The sequence below is a fragment of the Spermophilus citellus genome (assembly GCF_964194105.1).
Source record: "Spermophilus citellus genome assembly, chromosome: 11".
NCBI classification, from domain to species: Eukaryota; Metazoa; Chordata; class Mammalia; order Rodentia; family Sciuridae; genus Spermophilus; species Spermophilus citellus.
The window spans coordinates 122,968,877-122,977,359 of record NC_138192.1 but is presented as its reverse complement, the minus strand read 5'-3'; positions in this window follow the sequence as shown (position 1 = coordinate 122,977,359).

Genomic DNA, 8,483 nt, shown 5'->3' with positions numbered 1-8,483 from the left:
TTTTCCCCCCCTGAAATTATTTAAATTTCTTTAATATAATACATGGGTAAGAATATAAATACATGGAAATGATAAAGAATATTTAGAAATTTGAATGGGTACCTAACAAAATTGGCTTGTAAAATAATAAATTCTTAAGATAACATCTACTCTATTCTGCTCAGTGTAGGATCTAATTTATGGAAAGATGGGGGTGGAAATACCAGTAGATCAGGTTGCAGATGGGCAGATTTTAACCTTCCTATTTATGTGACCTTTAACATGTCAGGTTCATTGATCTTTTAGTGCTTTATCTATTGTAACAAAAGCTGTTTGGAGCATTGAGATGATGTATATGAAAGCATTAAGATGTCAGTAGCCCCTATAAATGTTTTTTTTTGTTATTATATTATATTTTATATTATATTGTATATGATATTATTAATACAATCGATTGGTCCTTTATACCCACAGTTTAAAAATCTCATAAGAACAATTTTTTTTAAATCAAGCAGTTTTTAGTAAAATCAATGAGTCAATAAAAAGGAAATTTACCTTTCTAAGGTTTTTACTACATGCGTGATTTATTTTTTAATCCTGTCTCCTATAGGAGAATTATGTATAGCAAATAATCAACTATATCCTAGAGTTCAGTAGGGATGGTATGCAATAAGACTAGGCCGTGGACTAACTTAATTCAATTTAACAAATTAGTCAGACCTGACTGTAATTATGCTTCTTCCCTAAAATGTAAAATGTATCATTTTTAAAATGAGAGAGTTACCTAATTCGAATATTTTATTTTTCTTTTCAGGTAAATTAACAAACAGTGGCAGCAGTTTTCTTTCTACTTTTAACCTTATTAAAAGTATTTCACAGTTTTTTGCAAGTATCTTCCAGACATTACTAGACATGAATAGAAATAATAACATTTGGAAATTTGCAAACATATTGGTAGGTTGGGAGAAGTAGAGGAAGGAATGTAGACTTCTGGGTGGGAGGAGCTAAGACTCAAAGGATGGTCACACCTTGATTCATGCAAAGAGATGGGGCTGTGTCAGCAGCAGCGGCCATCTGCAGTCTCCCATGGCAGCTCTGTAAAGGTCTGGTCTTTCTACCACACCTCAACGACCCTCTGGGCTGGTGCACCTGTGCCTGAAGGAGGAGCTGGTGGGAGGCCCCTTTCTTCCCTCCCAGAGAATGGGGAAGGGAGATGCAAGAGAATGGAGCCACAAGCACACACCCCATTTTCTGTTGATTAAAAACGTGTACATTTTATATCATGTGATCCAACATCTTCAGAAATACCGTCTGACTTTCCACAGTCTTCTCCAAGTCCTCATGCATTGGGCTCCTCTCCCCACTTTTCCTTTCTTTTCCTCCCACCCTCCCTCTCCTCCTTCTTTCTTTTTGTGTGTGAATTTGGTGTTCCATTCTTCACTCTTGTTTTAAAACACACTCTCTTTGCTGGGTCTCCTGGATTCCTTCAAACGGATGACATGTGGTTGCAACTTCTAAAGGCCTCCTTGACTGAGCTCTGAGGGAACAGGAAGAGAAGGCATGCTTTGAGGAAACTCCCTGTTCCAGTTCATCCTTTGAATTCTGCTCAGTGCTGACTACACCCACGTCTGGTGGAAGCAAACCAACCTCCCCTCCTACAGTGCTCTCCTTTCACCCCCATCAAAACTTTCTCTGAGGCTTGAGATGTTTCTTCTCACAATTGGAGATAAGAATAGCTGCACATGGCTCTCAGGGCACATTATTAGGGTTTTTGTTATTAAAGAGTCGATTTAAATTTTATTTCTAAATATACCATCTAAAAAGTATTATTATTCCAGAGAATCTGCCTTGGCTGTTGAAGACACAACAAGGTCTATGCTTTGCAGAGGAGGAAAGTTCTGTTTCCAAATCCCCACCTCTGACACAGACATTTCTGGGGTATTTCTTTTAAGAACAATAATTCTAAACAGGGATAATACTAAATCCGAGCTTACAGTGAGGCTGGCCTGTGGGACATGTCCCTTTGCAAGGGAGTCTCCTGAGCATGTTGATGTTCATGACAGTCCTGTGAGGAGGGCTGTAGTTGTCCCCATCATGCATATGAAGAAATGGAAGTGCAGAGAGGTCAAGAGGTTGATTCAGAGCTGCACAGGAGCAAGCAACACAGTAGAGATGAGAAGAGGCTGTCAGGCTGCAGCCTGTGCGTCCAGCCACTCTCCCTTCCAGCCCCTGGAAGGGTGTCAGAAGAGGCGTCTCATATCAGCAGGGTGTCCACACTGCTTCAACCCCCTGCCTGAAAAACTGGCGCACTGCTCTGCTGCTTCAAGCACAGGGCTCCTTCTTGTCATTTAGCTCCAGGTTACAATCCCTCCACAGGGGCTTGTCCAGCAGATGTCTGCTCCCAGTGCTGGGGCCAGAGAAGTGCTTCTTTGAAAAATTTCTTCAAAGAATACACAGCAAGGGGTGGAAACGTAGCATTCTGCTTCTCCTTCATACTGGGATTGAACCCAGGGGTGCTTAACCACCAAGCCACATCCTGAGGCCTTTTTATTTGTGATTTGGGGAAGGGCCTCCATAAGTTGCTAAGCCTGGTTTTGAATTTGCAATCTTCCTGCCTCAGCCTTCAGAGCTGCTGGGATTAAAGGCATGTGCCACCACAACTGGCAATTACATTCATTTTTAGATCATAAAATAAAGAAATATTTTTAACAACAGTTGAGACATCATATTACTGACTTTAAGGGAAGTAAAGAAAATTAATAAATATTTTATTCACTTAATTTTTTTAAAAAAAAGCTATTTACTGAAACTGGGAGTTACAAACATGCCCCACCTCACCTGGCTGGTGTTTTCCTTCATTGCTCAGGCTGCTGCGCTCTACTGAAACCCGCTCTCAAGGCTCAGGCCTCTCCATCTATTCCACAAGCCAGACCCCAGGGTGGCTCAGGCTCCAGTGCCCTGACCTGCAAGGCTCACAGCGAAACCTCGGCACAGCTCAGCTGAGGGCGTGCAGGGTTGTGAAGGCTTCAAAGGATCAGGTCTTCTCATCAGTCAAAAGATACACTCAGGGGTCACGGCAGAAATGATGCTGCTGACACTTTAATCACAGAGCTGTTTTATCCATCATAAGTCACGGTTCTCTCTCTCTCTCTCTGGACTACACTTTCATTTTGGAATCTTCTCTTGCTTTGTACGTGATCTAATTAACTACCCAAATTAAGTAGGATTGAATTTTACCAGGATTATTATTATTATTTTTAAATGGGGCTTGTAGTTACCTGTTTTTCTTTAACCTACCAAAATATGTCACTAGGGGGCACTGTTGCATAATAATCTAAATTATTGACGGGCAACCAGGCAATCACCGAATTTTATTATTTTTGTTTTCAGCTTCCTTCCAAAAGAAGGCATAGTAGATATTAAAATATTATTCATGATTAGGAAGTTTCCCCACAAGGGTCTTGGTTGGAGGAAAGGCCCACCTGAAAGACAGATGTTCTGTCCTTAGCTGACCTGGGCTGACCTGGACTTGGCCAGTCAGGTCTTGTCCCATGGAACGCTGGTGCTCCCCCCAGGAATGGGAAGCCTTGGTTAGGGTGGGCAAGGCGGGCAGCCTTGCTGTGACCCAGGAAGACACTATGCCGTTTTTGGCTGTGGTGGAAATGGAGCCCTTAGACCTGGTTGGTTCTGTGGCCTGATTTTGGTTGTGATGGTGCTGGTCCATCCCGGTTTGTTCTTGTGTATCTTCTGAGCCCAGTTCTCAGCGTTTTTTTCTGATAAATTTATTCTTAAGCTGAATCAGTCTGAACCAGTTCTGTTCTTGTTCCAAATAGCTAATGTGGATACAGGTGCAGCACCAGACAGGTGTTAAGGCCAAGTACAAAACTTGGGTGCCATATGAAGAAATTAAAATTTCGAAGGAATGAATAAAGATATTAAAAACTATTCGTTTGGGGGTTCCGTGCCTCTCTGGAGTTCTCTTGCTTTGATTGGATGCTTCTTCCTCATGGCTGTGACAGAGCCAGGACCTCCCCACACCCCTTTAGCAGGCGAGGAAGGAAGCAGGACAGAACCTGGACAGAGGGAGGCCGTGTCCCCTCAGAGAAGCAGGTCTGCCTATAGACTTCTGCCCAGGACAGACAAACACTGGTGCCTGCTCCTGGCCCAGACCGTGGCGGCAACGACACTGGCAAAGATTATCCTTCGAGTGTTCCCTGAAGGGGCCCTGCCTGTGGGATCCTGTTCATGTCTCTAACCAGGAACATACCTCTTGACAATGCAAGGCCTTCCAGGACTTGGTGTGTGTCCACCTGTTCGTTTTCTTGATAGCCTGTATTAGCTTCCGAGGTTGCTATAACAAACAGCCACAAATAACATGCTTAAAACAGAAAGTGGTTCTCACATGGTTCTGGAGGCCAGGAGTCCAGAATCAAGGTGTCTGCAGGATCTCCCTGCTGTCTCCCAGGCTCTCTCTGGGAGGTGTGAGGCCTCCTGCAGTTTCTGGAGGTGTCCCTCCCCACCCTGATTAATGGCGGGGGGCAGGGGGGGGGGGCTGCGCAGCTCTAGTCTCTGCCTCCTCTGTCTTCACAGCACAACCTTCTCTTCTTTGTGTCTTTTCTGTCTCTTTGTTATTGGGTCTAGGGCCCCTGGTTAACCCAAGGCTCAAAATCCTCCATTTAATTACATCTAAAAAGGCCCCTTTTTAAAATAAGGTCACTGGTTCAGGGGTGTGGGATAGGGGCATAATGTTTAGGGAGAGCTGCCATCCAACTCACTACAAAGCCCTTTAAATGATAAGGGCTTTTCTGTGTGTGTGTGTGTGTGTGTGTGTGTGTGTGTGAGAGAGAGAGAGAGAGAGAGAGAGAGAGAGAGGGAGAGAGAGAGAGAGAGAGAGAGAGGGAGTGTTTATATTGCCTATCACTCTCTCTCACCTTTTCCCTTTCTTTTTGTTATTCAGCTTTCTGTTGCTGTGACAAAAATCTTGGGGAAAACAACTGAAGGGAGGAAAGATGTATTGTGGCTCAGGGTTTCAGCCCATGGCTGACTGGCTCCATTGTTTCTGGGCCTGTGAGGCAGAACATCATGGGGGAGATGGTGTGGAGGAACAAGGCTGCTCAAGGAAGCTGGGAAGCCCAGAGAGAGGAAAATGTGAGGAATGAGGTACAGTCACCAAGGACTCACTCCCTGCAACGGGCTCCCACCTCCGATAGATTCCACCACCTCCCAATAAATAGTCCACTCGTCTCTGAGTCCAAGGATGGATTACTCCACTGGTGAGATCAGAGGCCTCATGATTCAGTCACTCCCCAAAACACACCTCTGAACATTGCTGCACTGAAGACCAAGCCTTCAACACGTGAGCCTTTAGGGGAAACTTTCTAAAAATTATTTATTTATTTATTCTAATTTGTTATATATGACAGCAGAATGCATTATATTTCATATTACACATGTAGAAGACAATTTTTCATATTTCTGGTTGTACACAAAGTAAAGTCACACCATTTGTGTCTTCATACATGTAGTTAGGGTTATAATGTCTATCTCATTCCACTGTCTTTTCTATCTCCATCCCCCCCTCCCTTCCCCTCCCACCCTTTGCTCTATCTAGAGTTCTTCTAATCCTCCCATGCTCCCCCCTCCCAACCCCATTATGAATCAGCATGTTTATATTAGAGAAAACATTCGGCATTTGCTTTTTTTAGGATTGGCTATCTTCACTTAGCATTATAATCTCTAACTCCATCCATTTATCTGCAAATGTCATGATTTTATTCTCTTTTAGTGCTGAATAATATTCTATTGTGTATATATACCACTTTATCCATTCATCAACTGAAGGACATCCACAGTTTAGCTATTGTAGATTGTGCCTCTATAAATATGGATGTGGCTGTGTCCCTGTGGTATGCTGTTTTTAAGTCCTTTGGGTATGGACCAAGGAGTGGGACAGCTGGGTCAAATGGTGGTTCCATTCCCAGTTTTGTTTTAGAGGACATTTTATATCCAAACCATGCACACACACACTCTTTCTTATCAATGGAGTTTGGGCCTGTGGATCATCTCCATTACTGTATCCATCATGACTATGCCTGGACCACAGCCAACCTCAGTGAGCATTAACTGACTGAAGGAAAGAATGGAAGCCTTGGTCTCCTTGGACTGTCCCCGGAGCACTCACATCATACATTTAGTGCTATCTGAATCCAGTGGAGTGCTGTTGGGTGTATACATAATTTTGTCCCTGGTTTTAACATGTACTCCAAGGCTGGTTTTCATAATTCTTATAATTCAGAGTAATAAAATTTATGCACTCTACATTGTATTTGATGCTGCCCAAGAATTAATAATTAGTAAAGACAAGTATAAATACAGCCTGCATATTGTAGAGATTCGTTTCCTCTTAATTACCTGTTTCAATGGAAGTGATTTTGGTTCCTTCCCCTTGATATTTTTCTTGTATCAAATTATAGGTTCAGCTACCAATCACTGATCCATGTGTGGACAGACTGTATTTTTTCTAACACTTTCAAAAGAGGTAACTTTCCCAATTTTTATTTTCTTAAATTGGTCCTGAACAACTGGGCCAGTTGTGGAAAGAAGCCTTCAGATGCTACTAAACTGGTTTTCATAGATTGAAAGGTAGGAGGCTAACCCCTGGTTTTGATGCCTCCAATCTAACAGTTAAAGGAATCATAATTAGCATGTTCTTCTGACTACACTGTGGCCTCATCAGCCTGAAACTCCTTCCAGGGAGATGTATTCATGGAGTCGTCTTTGCCGAGACACTTTGAAGCCACAGAGCTTCAACGACAGCACCGATGAGCATCCATGCACAGCCCACTGTGCACAGAGGGTTTCACCCAGCCTCCAGCAAGGCCCTCTTGAGCTCCTGCTGCTGAGCAGCATAGTGCTCGACCTTTAGAGATAGGTGCCTGGCTTGAGACGTTGAGGATGTAAGTTGATTCCTGCAGCTTTATCATCAGACAAAAGTTCCCCCATTTCTGAACGAAATACTGTGCAGCAGAGAACCAGGTTTCCATTATTTTGCACACCGCAGTGCTGGATGTGCAAGCTTTAAATGGGCCCTTCGGACACCACAGAAATGTCCCCCACTTGCAAAAGCACAAAAACATAAGCATCTTTTGTAAATGTTGTCCTACTGTACGAACCACAACCTAAAGAATGAAAACCAGATTGGGACCAGAGGCATGAGATACATAATTAGTGAATAAATCACCTCCTTAAGTGGTTACTCACCATTTCTGCTTCACTGATGTGGGCCAGCTTTTGCTTCCAGCCACACCCATGAGAGTCTGGGCGAGTCTGAAGTCAATTAATATATCATTTAACTTTGGGAATATCTGCAGTTTGCATATAAAAAGGAGATAGTTGAATGAGGGTATTGAAGTCTGGGGTAAGGAAATATTTTCTCCTTTGTTGTGTTGATTTAGGAAAGAGGCACAAGTACAGCTGTCCTGGGGCAGCCTTTAGTAAGTGTGAAAAGTGACTTAATGGTGCTTTAAAATGCAGGGCCCTTTTCAGTTCCTCTGTAGGCTGGCACCTCTCTATCCTATATTGTGCTAAAATGAACGGTGTGCGTCCATGTAAAGTTTGTAGGGTTACTTCTGCAGGAAACCTATAGAATTGGATGAAGATGGAAAGTCCTTAATGAAATCAGCTGGTATGTTCTCAGGGGCCACAGTCCTTTTGCTCTAATTGGCAAAGGTTCTCAGGGACCAGGAAAAGGCCACAATGAAAGATACTTTACAATTCATTCACAAAGTGGTGCCCGATGCTCAGGTGTTACCCAGTTGATAGCTTGGCTTCTGTTTAGTTGCCCTCAGGTCACGGGCATGAGCTGGCCCAGTGAGGTCACCTGCTACAACATGAACAACTTGGGAGCTGGGAGTGATGGATGGCAGGAGTACAGTTCTGCCTGAGGAGAGGCTCTGCAGGAAAAAGAAGTGTGTGTCTCTGGATGGTGACTGTCTTATTAGACAAGGGAAAGCCTGGGAGCATGGGAAGGAGGGAGCTGCAGGACTAAATCAAATCCCAGGAGCAGGACTGGGGAAAGGGATCAGATCCAGTTCGTGCTATCTGTTGTCAATGGCCACACAACAGGATTTTTGTTCAGTGCAACAAGAGTTGAATCAATGTCCCTGATGCTTAGTGGAGGGGTACCCATGGTGGGGGAGTGCAGGATCCTGGGCATCTTAAATATGAGGTTTAGAAACCACAGGGAAGAGCCAGAACCCAGCAATGGACCTGGAACTAAGAACTGTGTGTGGAATGCACAGTTCTTGGGTAGGTTAATCATAATCGTGATGAGCTTTCTATATCTGAGCTACTAAGGTGTTGCATCTCGTGTTGGTCATAATCCCAACAGACACAATCCTGAATACCATAATTCTGAATGTTGAAATCTCAAAAGATCAAAATCCTAAAATCTAAAGTTCCCCAAATCATAATCCTGGAGGATTAAAATCTCTAACGTTGGAATC